Source organism: Apodemus sylvaticus, chromosome 7, assembly GCF_947179515.1.
Source record: "Apodemus sylvaticus chromosome 7, mApoSyl1.1, whole genome shotgun sequence".
Classification (NCBI taxonomy): domain Eukaryota; kingdom Metazoa; phylum Chordata; class Mammalia; order Rodentia; family Muridae; genus Apodemus; species Apodemus sylvaticus.
Genome location: NC_067478.1, coordinates 39,992,908 through 40,013,067, shown reverse-complemented (window position 1 = coordinate 40,013,067; position 20,160 = coordinate 39,992,908). Strand labels below are relative to the sequence as shown.

Genomic DNA, 20,160 nt, shown 5'->3' with positions numbered 1-20,160 from the left:
TTTAAACTCTACTAAAAACAAAACAAAGAAGATGTTATCTTTTAATGTTCATTTAATAATATGCCCATCATTTTTATTGTTGGTATAGGAATATATATTGTGTTGAATATAATAAAAAATTAAAATTAAAAAACAAAAAGTGTGAAATTGTCTTTTTCATGAAGTACAAACTCCAGATATTCTGTTACATCACTGAATAATGGATCCATTAACAGTCTCCACTTGACTACACTTTTCTGTCTTGACTGCAACTAGAATATGTCAGTGGAAGGACCAAAGACCTTAGCAGACAATATTCAACATGATCTAAGCTTTAAAATATTTTCTTTCCTTCCAATTGCAGGTAGAATCTAGGAATAGAAGATCAGGTATGTATTATGGAATAGCTCTCTAAGATATATTTTAGATGGTAATGGTGTAACAATTTGTTTTTTGTGTGATGGAGAACTGTGATCTTGGCTGCTTACTGGTGATGTTTTTGTTTTTGTTTTTGTTGTTGTTGATGTTATTTTTGCATTTTTTAAAGGAAGCACAAATTCCAAGTCACAAATAATGGCCATGTGTCTGTGGCTGCTGTGTTTAACTGTGATTCCTTTACTTAAAAGGAGATTTTGTTCATGAAGGCATATCTAAAGCTTTTTTAACCAAGAAAAAGATCCCAATTATCCAAACCACATTCTAGTAGAAAGGTTATAAATTAAGAAATCCTAATACAGTCATCTTCAAAAATGTGTTCAAACTTCACCAGGGCCATACAAGGCCAGGCTATATATTTATATTCCTTCACAGATGAATGAATCAGAGTTTAGAGATAATTATGGGACTCCTTAGCTCAACCTCTCAAGAGACACTTCTTACCCCATCAAGGGCACAATAATCTCTATGGAAAAGAGATTGGTATCTGCCTGCCATAAGGCAAATTGATAGGGATCTCACACACTAGCCTGGTTGCTGCAGAGGTCAGAGTGCATGGTAGTGTGTCAATCAGCAGGCAGCAGACACTCACAGCTCTGAAAGGGAAAGAAGCACATGCCACTTTTCAGGCGACCGAGCCTGAAAATTAAATTCACTACATGGAAAAGCAGGGGTGGATATTCCCCAACAACTGGGTTTCTCATAGCATGGCCCACTCAAGTAAGATCTGGAGAAAAGCTTTTGCAGACTAGATAACATCAGCTTGGGCACAAAGAGCCACACAGTTTAGGCACAGTGTCCACTAAGAACTCCAGTCTTCATTTGCTTGCTTTATGCTGGATCATTATTCCAGAAAGGCATTTCATTTTATTTTGTATTTTGTTGTTAATATACTTCTATTAATTTTGATACATTTATGCAATGTGTTTGTTCATATTTATCCCTTATAACTATGTTCACATAATCACTCTCCCTTTTCAATTTTTCTTAAATTCATATCATTAAAAAAACTTTCTAGTCCAATTTATGCTAAACATGTTTAGGGGCATCCACTGATGCTTGGGTTGACATTCTAGGGGCAATATCTTCAATTAAAACTAACTCTCTCAGACCAAAGCCATAAACTAACAATAACTTCTTAATTAGGGATGAGAAGGGCTTCTGATCCTTTTCCCTTCAAGCCACAATATTGTCTTCCTTGACTTTGTGACGGTCCTATATAAACATCCAGCAATATACACTTAAAAGACAGCTAGACTCTGAACATCAAGGATCCTTTGTCATGGGTGGTTAAATTCTATGTTGCCTTTTCTATTGTCCTCTAAGTGGCTTTACATAGTCATCAGAGAAGTGTGTTACCAGACATCCTCTTGTCCACATTTGTTTGTCTGCACAATCAGGCTTTCATCAATGAGGTGATGTGTTTATTGGAACTATTATGAGGTAGAACATGTAGCATCATTGGGTTAGTTCATCCCTATCATATCCAAAACCATGGGTTTCATCCCAATAATTCCATATAGTGTGCCCATGATTGCACAATCTGCAATCTTTGATTTAGAGTTTTGGTTGCAGAAACGTCTAGTACAAGATCATCCTTATTTTTTTAATTTTGTTATTGGTCTTTGTGAATTTCACATCATACACCCCATTCCCACTTATCTCCCCTCTCCTTGTACCTACCCTCCACCCTTGCTATAATCCCGCAACATGGAAAAAGTACTGTGGAAGCTGTAGTGTGTCCCACTGTGTTCCACTGTATACCCTTTTGTCCATACGTCTTTGCTTACAAATATTCCCTGTAATGGCTTGTTGATCTGGAACAGTCTCCTGGCTTCTGATGCTCTATCTGAGGTTCTAATACTGGATATCTTCTGGGATACCCTGTTGTTGCCCTGTGTCATGGAGTTCCTGATGTTTTGTATCTATAGAACCAACAGTCGATCAATGGGTTAGGTGTTGGGTTGAGCCAATTCAAAGTCTTGGAGGCCTGACAGGTATCTTAGTTGGCCGGCTTACCAGATCGCCCACTCTCACACACCCAGGGCCAGCTCACTAGCAACCCCTGTAATGAGGACTAGTTTTATCCTGCTGCCCAGGCAGGGTGAAAAACCCCCTCTTCCCAGTGTTGCATTTAGTGTGGGATATGATCTGTTCTCCCACTCTTATGACCTGGGTTGGGGGCAGCTCTCCCACCTGCTATAAATGGCAGAGGAGCAGAGAGGGGAGGGTGGCATCTCTCCTTTTTCTACACCACAGCCCAGCAGATAAGAAAGCAGGGCTCGCTCTCCTGTATTCATACCTTCTGGGATGGCTTATCTGCAAGCCCCTCATGCAGGGGCAGCTCTACTGTGCTATCCAGTCAAGGTACAGGATATGCTCTCTGAAATGCTGAAGGGAATGAGGGGCAGGGATAGCTCCCCTGCTTTCATGGCCACTTGGCCAGATCTCCATCCTGCCATAGATGGTAAGGAGGGAGAGGGTCAGAGTGTATCTCTTCCTCATCTACACCACTATATGGGAGATGAGTAGAGCCAGCTCTCCAATGCTCCTGTCCTCAGGACTGGCTCACTCAGCCTTTAGCCATCAACATGTCCCCATGCAGTAGCCCACACCAGAGTCATTTGCCTGGCCTTTGGTGGTACCAGATTCCTGATGATGCAGGTCAATGCGTCATCACAGACCAGGATCCCACCATGTTCCCAGGTGGCATCACCATACTCACATCAGGCTGTTCGTGACTACCCTTGAGTCTCCAGTTCCTTTCTTCCTTGTACTCACAGCCTTCTGTTTCCATTTCTCTTCAATTTCCCCACCACTTACTTGCTCCTCTTAGTGGAGCCCAGTTTCTCTGAGTGTCTAGAGTTATCTCAGGAGTGGTCCCTGGAGTATATGTCCCACTTGTATATTATGGCACTAAGCAGGAGTCATCTTGAGCATGGTCTGCACCCCCGAGCCTGCCCAGTACATGACTGGTGGTCATCTCAGATTAGCTCCCTGTCCAGACTCCATGGCACTGGCCTGGTGGTCATCACTGTCTCGCTTCTTGCCCATCTGCCTGATTGGCCACATATGAAGGTCATCTATCTCCAACGCCCTCCTATCCAGGCCCGCCTTCCCACATAGAGTTCTGCTAGTCTCTAGCTTGTTATCTGTTCTCAGAGTCTGTCTGAGCCTGAGCATTGGTGCTGGGCACTAGACTCATGCTCCTCTCAGGCTCACTGTTTTCAGTAAATGTAAGATTACTAATCATTCACATGTTCGTAGATCAAAACCCGAGTGTAGACATAGCTTCTCTTTTCTGCCACCTACTGACACAATTGTGACATAGCAGCCACATCTGCAATGTCTCCCTCTTCTTTTTTTCATAGTGAATTTTAAGCTAGACTAGGCTAGAGCCCTTTTCATCAATGTCATCATCATCATCAATAGAAATGGCAAAGATAATAATAATAATAATAAATTAATACTACTACTACTAATGCTACTACTAATAATAAATAAAATGGCCCCAAGAGGACTATTGATGGGAGGAGAATTTGTAGAAACTAGTCTTGTCCTTGGTAGGTTGATCAAATTCCAGGATAGACACATGCCCATGAATATATTATTAGCCCTAATTGAACTTGGTGGGTTATTAAGATAAAATGAAAAGCATCTGAAGTTGGTAAGAAGTCTAGAGATAGGAATGGAGCCAGGAGGATTTGGGGTGTTGGGTGGGAATGAATAGGATCAAAATACATTATATGGAGTTTTTTTAAAGAATTAAGAAAATATTTCATTTAAAAATTTGATGAGGAAACAATAAGAAGATCTAGTGCACACTCATTCCCTGTGTAGCCATGTCTCATGTCAATTCATGTTGAGGGTTTGTACAAGTTTGGCCAACTTTCCTCACATGACAACTTGATTCAGAATGACTTGGAGTCTGAGTCATCACAGAAGACATGAGTTGCCTCTCAGTGTGAGTAGTTGGTCAGAATCACTGGATGAGAGCAACCTGACAGGCTGAAGACACTGGAGAAATGATCTATTTACTGGTTCAGAGCCCTTTTACAACTTAGAAATTCATATATTGAGTCAGAGATCAAATGCCAAGCATCTATTTTTTTTTTTTGGTTATTTCTGTCAGGGTATTTGGACAGGGCATCATGGATATAACTAATATAGAACCCAGGGATAAAAAACTAGAGGAAATAAATTCTTCTTACCTTCCAAACTCACTTAAAGTGATATAATATATTCTCCATAAGCTGTAAAATATTCTGGATAGGCAAAAAAGAGAGAGCAAAGCAAAGCAAAGCAAAGCAAAGCAAAGCGAAGCAAAGCACAGCAAAGCGAAGCTAAGCAAACAACCACTGGGCACTGCACTATATAACAGTCAGTTTGTGCTCTGGATTTGGTCTGTCCTGTCTAGTGGAACTATCCTCACATTTCACAACACCACAGAGCACTTGGGCAGTCATGTGCTTTTCCTTATGATTTAACATTATATACCTGTCTTGTACACCAATAAAGTTCCTGTGCATCACTATGAAACTTCAAGTTTATTGGTGCAACAGTGTAATCACAGAGGGATTGCAGGAATGTCTCTGTGTAGTGATGCTCTAAATGGGATTTGAATGCTGCCTATCTGGCACCAAATCAACATAAATAATCATGTTGTGCCTCTTTCTCTATTGTCCCTCCTGAATTAATTTGCCTACAACCTCATGTGGTACATAGTAGACTTTATGTACATCGTCACTTGATGTATAATTAATTGTACACTAAACTCAGTAATCTTCCTACAGCACCATTCTAATTACAGTGACTTACTTAAAAAGAAATATGATCATATGTACAAACCCTCAACTATTATCAGTTTCCTGTTTGTTTGTTGTGAAGCTGACATAACTCTACCTGTGAATGCATTCCCAGTTTTAGCAATCTTAAGGAAATTTTCTCGAAAGCAAGCTGTGGCTACCCTTGAAGTGGAAAGACCTCAAGTCCTCCCGGGTACTTCCAGAGAAACAGCACACGTTACAACAGAAGGTACTGTGGGAAAACACTAATTCCATTCAATTACATAAATCTATGTAGAAGTTTTGCTGTAGTTTTTAATCTGTTGATAACCTTAATTTATCTAGTTTAACAGTATAAATACAACCACAGAATTTAAAGATGCAGTTAACCGCCATCTTTGCTTTTCATTAACTAATGGCAAACCAGAGGAAAGCTGAGACTTTGTATGACTACTCTTGGCTTCACCTGTGGTAGGCATGAATGACTGAGCCACATGCCAGCCACATTGTCCCAGATATGCATAACAGGCATGTGGAAAGTCTCAAGAATGAGGATGAAATTTGAATAAGATAAAGGCGTTCCTAGGCAGGTCCATTGAGAGACAACCCTAGGAGCAGTCATCTTATAACTTGTGCTTGGGAGACTAAGGGAGTGGGAAAAGTGTCATTAAAGACAAAGAAATATGTGAAGTTTCTGTGCATTTTCTCTTTCAAATGTATAATAGTTAGCAGTGGCAAGGTTGAATGTGCTTTGCTTCTGGCTCTGTTATTTTGAGGCTACGTTTCCCAGAACACTTCCACTATCCTTCCTCTGCCACTGCTAATACCCAAGTGTATGACTGTTGTTATAACTCTCCTTGGAAAATTTGTTGGGTTTGCTTTCCCAGAAGCCGTGATAAAATTCTCTGACAAAAAACATCCTGCAGTGGTCTGAATAGAAATGGCCCCATAGCTGGGAAGTGGTGGTGTATGCCTTTAATCCCAGCACTTAGGAGGCAAAGTTAGGTGGATTTCTGAGTTCAAGGCCAGCCTGGTCTACATCGTGAGTTCCAGGACAGTCAGGGCTATACAGAGAAACACTGTCTCGGAAAAACAAAAAACAAAAAACAAAACAAAACAAAAACAAAAACAAAAGGAATGGCCCCATAGACTTCTGTGATTGAGTACATGGCCCACAGGAAGGAGCATTATTAGGAGGTGTGGCCTTGTTGGGTAGGTGTGGAATTGCTGAGGAAGTATACCAATGTAGAGGTGGGCCTTGAGGTCTCAGATGCTCAAGCTAGACCTAGTGTGTCACTCCCTTCCTACTTGCTGCATGACATAGAACTCTCAGCTCCTTCTCCAGCACCATGTCTTCCTGCATTCTGCCATTTTACCTGTCATGATGATAATGGACTAAACCTCTGACACTGTGCAAGCCAGCCCCAATGAAATGTTTTGCTTTATACGAGTTGCCATGGTTGTGGTATCTCTTCATAGCAAAAGAACCCCTAATTAAGACACATCTTTAGCAAGAAAATGTTGACATTGCCATGGAAATTGAATTTGGAGCCCATAATCAAGAAGTAGTAGATAGAGGCAGAAACTGAAGGGAAAGTGATATTGCAGCCAAAACCTAGAAGCAAAGAAAAATGAATGAATGAGTTTTTTCCTCTTATATGGCCTAGGATCCCATCCAAGAGAATGATTGTACCTACAGGAAACAGGTCTTCCCAAGATGACTTAATCTAATCAAACATCAGGGTCATACTTGGAGAACTCAGATCTTGTTAGTTGGCAGGTATGATTAAGGATCATGGAGGCAGTGAAGTGTTGTTTTCACTTTTGAGTATTAGCCTGTATCATGGTGAGTTTATCAACTTTCTTTCCTCAAGAACCTGGAGGTAAATATCTTTCAGCATGGGCCCAATGCTGCAGGAGAAGCTGGTCCTTTCCCTTGTTCTTTGGGTCTTGTAGCACCACTTCCTCTCTTCCCTGTGAAGCACTCATTTACATGCACTCAACAGGGTGGAGTATCTAAACAGTCACAATAACTTTTCATTCTGTCAAAACAGCATGTCCTTAATATATGACTTGTGATGGCTTGACCATGTTCGGCCCAGGGAATGGCACTATTACAAGGTGTGGCCCTATTGGAGTAGGTGTGTCACTGTGGGTGTGGTCTTTAAGACCCTCATCCAAAATGCCTGGAAGCAGTATTCTGATAGCAGCCTTCAGATGAAGATATTGAACTCTTAGCTCCTCCTGCACCATTCCTGCCTGGATTTTGCCATGTTCCCACCTTGATGATAATGGATTGAATATCTGAACCTGAAAGCTAGCCCCAATTAAATGTTATCCTTTGTAAGACTTGCATAGGTCATAGTGTCTGTTCACAGCAGTAAAAACCCAAGTAAGGCATGACTTTATGTAGTTTGTGTTCCTCACCTCAGACTGAGGTGACATCCATCTTGGAGCCTCTGACCTAGTTAGTGATTGAAGTGGGATCTGAGCTCTAGCAAACCCTTGGCCACCTTTAAGGAATTTCTTGGTTCAGCCTCCAAAATTCAGAACATGGGTTTGGGAGTTCTAGTGAATTACAGTTATTCCCAAGACTAATGAACCATAGTAGGTATTTGGACATCAGTTCTCTCAGTACCTCTCTGGGTATAAGGCTGGGTCTGTCCTCTGTGCTGTCACTATTTGTGTCTTTCACTTGTTACAGCCTTACCTGTCTTGCCTTTGTAGGGGAATAAGTTCATAATCTCAGAGATGTGTTTCCTGCAAGTATCATCCCTGAAGCTTCTTCATTATGCTCAAGGCCTCTGCTCATCACTAGTGTGCCAGCGTCTCCCGAATCCTCTCATGGTTTACCTGTCTTTGGCTCCACTGTAGTAGGCAGTATTAGCAGGGTTAGCACCGTGTTAGTGACTGCGAAGTCTGGGCCTCCTGCTTGTAAGTAGTATGTCCTTCAGAGCCCCATGTCCCCACCTCCAACCTCATACACCTCAATATTCCTCCTTGTAGTTCCTTGCCTTTATCCTTCTACAGATATTTCCCCATTTTCCAAGTGCCATAGTGGCTCAATGATCTGTACTAGACTATCCATAGAGTCTTGGAGGTTTCTTCCCACTAATTTCCTTGTTCCTGATACTGCATAAGAGAACAGTGTCCATAGAGTATAGCGTAACCCTCTAGCATGCCCCCTTCCTTCCAGAGAGTTCTTTTCTTTATTACCTCTTTCTCACCAAACTCACTGGACAGATAAGACCATTAAGAGAATAGAGTATAGAACCTTTTTTAGGGGCAATATACCCTAAAGATATTCAAATCTTAGCAGTTTGTCCTTCATTTGGTGAAGGATTCATATCTAAGGGGCTCCTGGTGACTAGCTACAGTGAGCAGCAAAGACAGAGTTGAACTCAGTGTCATCCAGAAGCTTCATAAACAGAGCAAGACTATACACATTAGAGGAAAAACAAGCCCAGAAAAAGTTCTGCTAAACTATAGGGATAGTAAGGAAGAAGGGCAAGGAGTTACTGTCACATTAGTCCCTACTGAAATCACCAGTGTTTTGACACAAATTAGAGTAGTAACCGGTCCCAGACTTCACTCAGTGATTCACTCTATCACCACTGGTAGATGTGGTCAAGAAATTATCTCATGTATAGAACCCCTGTTTTGCATGGGATTACAAAAATTGCACTGAGATATATTTATCCTTCTAGCCTGCTATAAATGAAGTCAAATTGAAGTACATGTCCTTCACATTAACCTTGTGTGGAAAAAACCCATTCGTGTGTTATATTTGGATACTTTTTTAAAATTTGTGTCAACTGTGCAAATACATGTGTACTGCATGGCCTATGAATAATAGAAACTGAAGATAAATATGCATTCGTAAGTTGTAATTTATCGCTTACCAATTATTTCCACAAACTTGTACACAGTATCATCAAAATATTAAACTACCATTCACATACTTACAAGCCATTTATAGTGATTCCATTTGAAAGATTTGCACACAACAACAGCACATCCTTTCAAATAGCTTCATAAGATTAGCTTCAGGGAAGTTAACTGCTTTTTGAGAAAGAGCACTTGCTAGGAAAGCAGAAGAGCTGAGTTGGAATCTCCTCACACACAAAAAAGCTGGACAGAGCTATTCATACTTGTAATCCTACATTGCTGGGGGGATGGGCAGAGGAATTTCCAGTTGTTGCTGGCTGTCACCCAACTCCAGATTCTGTGAGAGAGCCTATTGTGAAGAAAGGAGAATGATATATCTTGTCATTCTATGTCGTCTTTAACCCTCATGTCTTCATGGTCCTCTTGACAGGCACCTCAGTCACACACACATGACAAATTTATGTTATATATTATATAACACACACAGGTCAAATTTACATTACAAATTCATTATATACAACTCCAACTTTCATAACCAACTTTCATTACTGTTGTAATAAGGTCAACAGTTTCAAACATATTGTAACATCCTCGAGATTGTAAACTCTTGTGGCTTTCTTGTATGTTTCCCTGCTTATATGTAACCGTTCCTTCACTTGATCAATAACGCTGCCAGAGAACATAAAGCTTAGTATTAGCAGAAGTATTCACAGAAAAGATTTCTAAGACATCAAATATTCCATGTGAAATGCTAACTTCCTGAAAGGTTGCATTCCTAGCATCCTGAATTTTCAGGTTACTTGTATTTTGCTTAATTTAAATAACTGCTCCTGAAAGAGAAGAGCAAAATGTTGTAACTAAATTATAATTTCAAAAATTAAAATGGGGTGTGGGGAATCCCCTCCTCTTCTAATGTTATGTATTCTGGATAGTTTTTTTGTTTATTTGGTTTGGTTTGGTTTTTGGTTTTTTCGAGACAGGGTTTCTCCGTGTAACCCTGGCTGTCCTGGAACTCACTCTGTAGAGCAGGCTGGCCTCGAACTCAGAAATCCACCTGCCTCTGCCTCCCAAGTGCTGGGATTAAAGGACCACCTATCTTGGTGGTCCTGGGTGCTACAAGAATCAGGCTGAGTGAGCTCTGGTGAGCAAGCCAGAGAACAGTTCTCCTACATGGCCTTTGCATCTGCTCCTGAGTTCTGGTTCTTGCTCTGTTTACTTCCTATCCTGACTTACATCAGGAACTGAGTGTGAAGAGAGAGTTGTATCCTGAGACAGACTCTTCCCACCACAAGTTGTTTATGATCATAGTGTTTGATCACAGCAATGCACACCTTAAATTAAGACACCATGAAAACCATTGAGGAACATGGGATTATGTCATCTGCAGAAAATAGATGTGAATAAAATTGTCACATTAAATGTCTTACATTGATGAAGACAAGGATGGGGTGCTTTTCTTTCTCACTTGAGGGTATAGGTTTTTATGTAAAAAATAAAATCACATGTGTATAAGGTGTGAACAAAGTAAAGGTTTTCTTGGTCAATAAGGAGGAAAATGAGAGGTGGAATGAGAGAAGAAAGCAGGGGGTTCAGGTACAGGACACATATACTGTGTTATTCTATTCATGTGTCTGTGTGAAGCAGCACACACACACACTGTATTCACATGTCCTTGTGAAGCAGCACACACACACACACACACACACACACACACAGATACACTGTATTCTTGTATGCACATGTGCGATGGGGTGAGTACACTATGCCTACTGAAAAGAATATGTTTTCAAGCTGAGCAGTGATGGCACACACTTTGAAACCCAACACTCAGGAGCCAGGGCTGGATATCTGAGTTCTAGGCAAGCTGGGTCTATAGCGTGAGTTGCAACACAGAGTGCCAAGGGTATCCAGAGAAACCCTGTCTCAAAATGTCCCTCCACTAAAGATGAGGACATATTTTCTTATTCTGAATCCTGTCCAGTGCTACCTCTGAATTTGAGACATGAAGTTCATTTTACTCTTTTATGTGTTGTAATTCCATACACGTTGGTACTTGATACTTGATTACATTATTGTTGCCAGCTATCATCAAATTTATTGTCTTCCAGCATGTTGTGCTAACTGAATATTGAACTTAAGATTTTGGAATTTATGATTTGTTCCTTCGGGTGATACTTGGATAATTTCTGGTAATGTGAATTTAACAAAGGGACGCCATGCTTTTTCCCTTTACTTCTTAGACATAGCTTACATTATTATTATGTGCTGTTGCTTGAGTATTTGATCAGAATTTTTACCAGACCCTCCTGTGCATAAATATCTGAAACTAAGCAAACCCTTATATTACAGTGTGTCCTATAGGGCTGTAACCCATACACGTTCTCCAAGTGCCTTTAATCCCTATAAAATACTGATAATACTTAGCACAGTATAAAAATACATGAAATGATAATATTAGGGAGTAATGCACACATAACATAGGCAAAACAATTTTTTGGAGATGCTCATCCTAGTAAAATTTTCAAAGTAACATGACCATATCAGCATAGAGGAAAGGCTACATATTTCATTAAATGCCTAATTTATGGCATTTAATGGATTGTAAATGCCTAATCAGGATATGTAGATTGTGGACATGGCACAAGAACAAGTATGGATTGTTCTCACTTCAAAAACAGGAAATGACACTGTGCTGAGGCTTGATCATAAAGCTTATTGTATTAGAAAAAGATGAGTTGAGACAGAGGGCGGCGGAGGCGGCGGCAGCGGGTGGCGGCAGTGCAGCAGTGGCTGGTCCAGCTGAAGGGCCATCAGCAGTGGAACAAAGGCGACACAGGGTCCAGTTAGGCCCTGCGCCCATGACCACTGACCTTCGCTGACCAGCCGGGCGGCAAGCAGCTGCGGTTTTGCGGCGTCTTTCGCTGCACGGAAGCCACTTCAGAACTCGGCCTCCCGCCAGTCAGGAGAGGCTCACCTCCATCTTGTTTTCGGACTCCAGAGAGATCGGACAGACTGAGGTACACAAACATAATCCGAGGCCAACACCACGGGGGTCTGAGCTCGACGGGCGTTGGCCTGCACCCAGGCCCTGGGCTGTTCGGGGGGCCATCGGGGTGCCAACCCAGCCAGGAGGTTTTTTGCCCTGGCCTGCATGTGCGCCGCCATTTTGCCTACAGGACGACAGAGAACTCTGGCGGGCAGAGCCATAACAGGCATAGCCCGAGGCTAACAAAGCGGGGGTCTAGGCCCCAAAAAGCCCAAGACTGACCCCAAGAACTGGGCGGCTTGGTGGGCCATCTGTGTGTCAACCCGCCCAGGAGGTTGTTAGCACAGCAGACGCTCCCGGCGCTTTCGGGGAGCGCGAGCACACACGCCCGCCATCCTGGTCACCTGGCGGACCCAATTAACAGTCATAGCCCTAGGGTAACTTTGCTCGGACCTTGGCCTCCCAGGCTTTTGCCTGGACTCAGGGCCTGGGCGGCCAGGCTAACCTTGTGTGCGCCAGCCCGGTTGGGGGATCAGCTGCCCAGCGGAGTGATCAGAACACAGGGGAGGTCCCAGCAGCATACACCGTTGGTGCTCCCTGGGGGTGCACACGGGCTCCATCTGGTCCACAGACACAATCTGGGGCAAGGCCTTAGGTTGGTGCCCTCAGCTCAACTCTCTCTGCTTCTGGATCCAGATCAGCCTGGGCAGCGGCACCACATCTCCAGGTCCTGCAAGAGGCTAGAGAGGCTTCCGGGCGGCCACCTGGGAGAAGTCGGTGTGCTCCAGTGAATCCAGCGGGCCCCAGCGGGAGCCTTTGGGTGCCTGCTTCGGGATCTGAACAGCCTGGGCAGCAGCACCCTGTCTCCAGGCAGTGCAGGAGGTAAGCTGTGCACCAGAGGCCACCTGGGAAGGGGCAGCTTGCACTGGTGAGTCCAGCATTGACAAGACCAACTAACACCAGTGAGAACTAGATGGCAAAAGGCAAATGCAGGAACATCACTAACAGAAATCAAGGCAATATGGCAACATCTGAACCCAATTCTCCTTTACCAGCATGTCCTGGATACCCCATCACACCAGTAAAACAAGATTTGGATTTAAAATCACTGGTCATGATGCTGGTACAGGAACGCATGAAGGACATACTTAAAGAAATTCAGGAGAAAATGGATCAAATGTTAGAAGCCCTTGCAAGGGAAACACAAAAATCATTGAAAGAAATCCAGGAGAATACAAAAGCCAATAATGAGGAAATGCAAAAAACACTTAAAGAAATACAGGAGAACTTTGGTCAACAGGCTGAGGTCATGAAAGAGGAAACACAAAAATCTCTTAAAGAATTACAGGAAAGCACAAACAAGCAAGTGAAGGAGCTAAGCAAAACCCACTTGATCGTGGTGGATGATCGTTTTGATGTGTTCTTGGATTCAGTTGGCAAAAATTTTATTGAGTATTTTTGCATCGATATTCATAAGAGAAATTGGCCTGAACTTCTCTTTCTTTGTTGGATCTTTGTGTGGTTTTGGTATCAATGTAACTGTTGCTTCATAGAACGAGTTGGGTAGTGTTCCTTCTGTTTCTATTTTGTGGAACAGTTTGAAGACTATTGGTGTTAGGTCTTCTTTGAAGGTCTGATAGAATTCTGCACTGAAGCCATCTGGTCCCATGCTTTTCTTGGTTGGGAGACTTTCTATGACCCCTTTTATTTCCTTAGGGGTTATGGGCCTGTTTAGATGATCTATTTGATCCTGATTTAATTTTGTTGTTTGGTATCTCTCTAGGAAATTGTCCATTTCCTCCAGATTCTCCAGTTGTGTTGAGTATAGGCTTTGGTAGTAAGATCTGATGATTTTTTTGAATTTCCTCAGTTTCTGTTGTTATATCTCCCTTTTCATTTCTAATTTGTTTATCTGGATACTGTCTCTGTGTCCTTTGGTTAGGCTGGCTAAGGGTTTATCTATCTTGTTGATTTTCTCAAAGAACCAGCTCCTGGTTTTGTTGATTCTTTGTATGGTTCTCTTAGTTTCTACTTGATTGATTTCAGCCCCGAGTTTGATGATTTCCTGCCTTCTACTCCTCCTGGGTGAATTCGCTTCTTTTTGCTCCAGGGCTTTCAGGTGTGTCATTAAGCTGCTAGTGTATGTTCTCTCCATTTTCTTTTTGGAGGCACTCAGGGCTATGAGTTTTCCTCTTAGCTCTGCTTTCATTGTGTCCCATAGATTTGGGTATGTAATGTCTTCATTTTCATTAAATTCTAAAAAGTCTTTGATTTCTTTCTTTATTTCTTCCTTGACCAAGGTATCATTGAGTAGAAGAATACTGTTCAGTTTCCACGTGTATGTGGGCTTTCTGTTGTTTTGGTTGCTATTGAAGACCACTTTTATTCCATAATGATCTGATAGGAGGCATGGGATTATTTTGATCTTCTTATATTTGTTGAGGTCTGTCTTGTGACCAATTATATGGTCGATTTTGGAGAAGGTACCATGAGGTGCTGAGAAAAAGGTATATTCTTTTGCTTTAGGGTGAAATGTTCTATATCTGTTAACCCTAATTGTTCCAAAGCTTCAATTAATTTCACTGTGTCCCTGTTTAGTTTCTGTTTTCCTGATCGGTCCTTTGAGGAAAGTGCAGTGTTGAAGTCACCCACAATTATTGTGTTAGGTGCAATGTGTGCTTTGAGCTTTAGTAAAGTTTCCTTTATGAATGAGAGTGCCTTTGCATTTGGAGCATAGATGTTCAGGATTGAGAGTTCTTCTTGGTGTGTTTTTCCTTTGACCAGCAAGAAGTGTCCCTCAGTGTCTCTTTTGATGACTTCAGGTTGAAAGTCAATTTTATCTGATATTAGAATGGCTACGCCAGCTTGTTTCCTGACACCATTTGCTTGTAAAAATTTCTTCCAGCCTTTTACTCTAAGGTAGTGTTTGTCTTTGACATTGAGGTGTGTTTCCTGTATGCAGCAAAATGTGGGATCCTGTTTACGTATCCATTCTGTTAGTCTATGTCTTTTTTTTGGGGGGAAATTGAGTCCATTGATGTTAAGAGATATTAAGGAATAGTGATTATTACTTCCTGTCATTTTTGATGTTATCTTTTATATTTGATTAGTTATCTTCTTTTGGGTTTGATGAAAGAAAGTTACTATCTTGCATTTTCTAGGGTGAAGTTTCCCTCCTTGTATTGATGTTTTCCTCCTATTATCCTTTGTAGGGCTGGGTTTGTGGTAAGATATTGGGTGAACTTGGTTTTGTCATGGAATATATTGGTTTCCCCATCTATGGTGATTGAGAGTTTTGCTGGGTATAGAAGTTTTGGCTGGCATTTGTGTTCTCTTAGAGTCTGCATGAGATCTGCCCAGGATCTTCTAGCTTTCATAGTCTCTGGTGAGAAATCTGGTGTGATTCTGATAGGTCTTCCTTTATATGTTACTTGGCCTCTTTCTCTTACTGCCTTTAATATTCTTTTTTTTATTTATTACATTTGGGGTTTTGATTATTATGTGACGGGAGGTATTTCTGTTCTGGTCCAGTCTGTTTGGAGTTCTGTATGCTTCTTATATATTCATGGCCCTCTCTCTCTTTAGCAAAATTTTCTTCTATAATTTTATTAAAGATATTTGCTGGCCCTTTAAATTGTAAATCTTCGCTCTCATCTATGCCTATAATCCTTAGGTTTAGCCTTCTCAATGTGTCTTGGATTTCCTGGATATTTTGGCTTATAAGCTTTTTGCATTTTGCATTTTGCATTTTTTTGACCGTTGAGTCCATGGTTTCTATGGTGTCTTCGGCATCTGAGATTCTTTCTTCTATCTCTTGTATTCTGTTGTTGATATTTGCATCTATGTCCCCTGATTTCTTCCCAAGGTTTTATCTCCACAGTTGTCTCCCTTTGCGATTTCTTAGTTGTTTCTACTTCTGTTTTTAGATTCTGGATGTTTTTGCTCAGTTCCTTCACTTGCTTGTCTGTGTTTTCCTGTAATTCTTTGAGAGATTTTTGTGTTTCTTCTCTGATGACTTCTGCCTGTTGATCAAATTTCTCCTGTACTTTTTAAAGTGATTTTTGCATTTCCTCCTTATTGGCTACTATTGTTTGACCCATATTCTCTTTAATTTCTTTAAGTGATTTTTGTGTTTCTCTTGTAAGGGCTTCTAGCTTTTGATCATTTTTCTCCTGAATTTCTTTAAGAGATTTATTTATGTCCTTCATGTGTTCTTGTAACAGCATCACAACCAGTGATTTTACATCCAAATCTTGCTATTCTGGTGTGTTGGGGTATCCAGGACTTGCTTTTAAAGGAGAATTGGCTTCAGATGATGCCATATTGCTTTGATTTCTGTTAGTAAGGTTCCTACCTTTGCCTTTTGACATCTAGATCTCACTGCTGTTAGTTGGTCTTGTTGTCAATGCAGGACTCACCCTGGCAAGATGCCTCACAGTGGCTGGTCTCCAGATGCACCGCTGGCCCTCTGCACTGCTTGGGGATGGGACGGGTGGCCCAGGCTGCTTCTGATCCAGAGGTGGTGACCGGAAGGCTCCTGCCAGAGGCCTCTGTATGGATCCTCTGCTTTGCTGGGTCAGATGGACTCACCCGAGCAAGGTGCCTCCCCATGGCTGGCTTCCAGATGCACCAGTGGCACTCTGCACTGCTTGGGGACAGGGCGGTTGGCCCAGGCTCTGAATCAGATTTTGTTGTCAAGAAATCCAAATGTTTTGCTCCTCATTGATCCTCCATTCTTCAGTTTGCAACACGTTGTTTTCCAACCATGTGATCCACATTTCTGGAATGAGCAGGAGGCAAACTCTGTTTAACAGTTAGATTGAGTCACATATACCAGCTTCATAGACATCTATACCTGCCAAGCAAAGATTCTAAGGGTAATTAAAAGCAGAATCGTGCATTGACAGTTACTTCCTTTCCTTTCAGTGGTACCTGAAAATGCTGATTTTGCACCTTCAGCAGGGGGACAGGGAGAGACACCAGTGGGGATGGAGAAGGTAAGGTGGCTTTTCTTTTTCTAATATTAAAAGGTTACATTATCTCCTTATGTTGTAGTAGATATATCTCTTGATTAACCAAATGCAGGTGTATCATGGGTATTAAAAGATTTGCTTAGGAAGAACAGAAAATGGAATTGTAAAAGCTTTTTCCTAATATAAGTAAACATAGAAGCTTGAGGTGTCTTTAGCACAGTTTGTGTGAGGGAAGCATTTCTACTTAAGAAAAATGTTCCTCTTTAGATAAATGTATAATTTTCACTCAGAAGTTAACAATCACTTCTCATTCCTATCACTTTAATGATGTCTGTAGAGAATACACACTGTGAATTCCACTGAGAGGGAAGTTTGCAGTGAGTGAGTGTTGAGTGGTAAGACATGAGTATTGGTGTAAATAATTGAGTCCCTGGTATACAAAGGATTAACCTCACAGTCAGGTTATAGAGAGGCTTAGACAAGTTGCAGTGTGGCTTAGAAAATACTCAGAAGAGAGTAAACAGTGTTGTTTAATCTGGCCTTCAAACCATCAAAAGTGGGAAATGGCATAAACTATAGAACCCCAATTGTTCAGTGACACCCTCATTTGGCATACTAATATACAGGACTCCTGCCCATTTTCATTGGCACCATACCAATGACATGAATTCCAAAGACCCACGAAAACAGAACTAAGCATGGCCTTTGCCTCATACTGTTTCCTTTAAATTTCAGGTGGCGACTAAAAAACGCAGACATAGTATGTATTATAGAATCTCTTAAGATACATTTTAGAAAGGAATTGCATTAACACTGGATATCCTTTTGTCTAGTGTACACCGGTGCTCTTGCTCACCTACTGGGAAGAAATTATATGCAGTTGTTTGTTTTTCTTGGATACAAGTAAGATTTCACTGGGATGTTTAGGATGTTTTGTACCAAGCAGTGTCTAGCTGTGTTTCCCTCAAGATAGTCACCTAATTACCCAGTTCAATCTCCAATGACAACGTAATGAAGTAATGAATTAGAGTACACAGTTCACCTACAAAATATGAGTTGAATTCATCACATGTGGTGCATTCATTTCTTTTTTTTAATTATTGAAAAACCAAGAATTTTATTAATTTCTTCAGGAGAGAACATAAAATGTTTTTCTTTTTCTTATTTTTAGTTATTATTATTTTTTAAATTCTTTGTTTACATTCCCAATGCTTTCCCCTTTCCCGGTTCCCCCCTCCTCATATGTCCCATCTTCATGTGAGAAGTGGGTTGGACCGACTTGGATCTGAGTCATCACTGGGACATCTGCAATGATTGGTACCCTCCCAATTTTGTTCCCCAATGATGAGACTCAGTCACTGAGAGGCAGGTGACAGTGTGAGGGAGATTGAGGAAGGCCCTATTTTTTAATCCAGGAATCCTACAGCATCCTTTGGGTTGAAATGTAGACTGTGTGTATCTTCAGTTATTTCTCTCTCCGGGAAAATGGCCACTGAGGCATGAACACAGCTATCATTATAACCTTGGGTGAAAAGTCAGAGGTTTTCACAGCTTCTTGCCTCCCTGCATCCCATTAAGGCAATACCATACATTGTCCATGAGATGCAATCTATAAAGGCTGGGCAGAGAATGGAGAGTAAACAAGTGTTTTGTTTACACTACAGTGTTCTGAAGTAAATGTATTCCTGGCTCTGGGTAAGATTACTTCTATGTAGCTGAGATCTTCTGGCATGTCACAGACATTGCAGAGCAATCCAGCACTGCCTTTGCTTTTTCCTACAGTATACACTAAAGAGATCTGTTCGAGCCTAGTGAGTCTCATGGGAAGTCCTTCTCAACCAACCTAGAAGAATGTCTTCATGTCATAGTGGAGAGTTGGTGGGTGAAGGCATTGCATGGGTGTCCCTGTGTCCATATGGCTCTAAGAAGGGTTAGAGTGGTGTGCATTGAGCAGCACGCTCACATGGCGTGCTCAGTCATATGGCTATTCCTTCTGTGTTTTCATATCCATCTATATTTAGGCTTTATCTGTGATTCCTTTGATATGCATTCAATGCCTAACTGATTGTACACTACATGCATTGATCCTCCTGAAGCCCCAGTCTCACTGATGGCTGGACCTGGAACAAACAGTGAGGTCAAATGCACAAATACTTAGATTTGTTAGTTTTCCTGAGTTTTCTACCATAAGCTGTTGTGATTCCCTGTTGTAATTGTATTCTCAGTGTTTTCCTTCTTAAGGGGAATTTGTCAGAATTTAACTGTAACCTCTCAGGACATAGAGAGACCTTCAGTCTCTGAGGTTCCTTCTGCAAAAACAACTGAAATGAAAACAAAAGGTACTATAGGAATTTTATAATTCTGTCCAAATATGTATTGTAGCTAAAAATTATTTTTGTTTCACATGTAAATCTATAGATAAGTTAATACTATGTTTATACTTGAATATATACACAAATAAATAATGTTCTTTATATATGTATCATATATATGTGTGTGTATATATATATGTAAATAAAATCATAATTGTAAATATACCCTAGAACTTTATTTTTTCTTTTTTTATTATATATATTTTTTATTTGATATAGTTTTTTATTTACATTTCAAATGATTTCCCCTTTTCTGGCTTCCCACTCTCCGAAAATCCCATAAGCCCTCTTCCCTCCCCCTGTTCTCCCATCTACCCCTTCCCCCTTCCCTGTTCTGGTTTTGCCCTATTCTGCTACACCGAGTCTTTCCAGAACCAGGCCACTCTTCTGTTCTTCTTGTACATCATTTGATGTGTGGATTATGTTTTGGGTATTCCAATTTTCTAGGCTAATATCCACTTATTAGTGAGTGCATACGATGATTAATCTTTTGAGACTGGGTTACCTCACTTAGTATGATGTTCTCCAGCTCCATCCATTTGTCTAAGAATTTCATGAATTCATTGTTTCTAATGGCTGAATAGTACTCCATTGTGTATATTTACCACATTTTTTGCATCCATTCTTCCGTTGAGGGATACCTGGGTTCTTTTCAGCTTCTGGCTATTATAAATAGGGCTGCTATGATATAGTGGAGCATGTATCCTTATTACCTGCTGGGGAATCCTCTGGGTATATGCCCA

General features: G+C 41.1%; 1 pseudogene; it reads right to left on the bottom strand.

Annotated features, from left to right (window-relative positions):
* Positions 1-3,647: 3,647 nt before the first annotated feature.
* LOC127690392 (uncharacterized) lies at positions 3,648-3,769 on the bottom strand (annotated as a pseudogene).
* Positions 3,770-20,160: the final 16,391 nt, after the last annotated feature.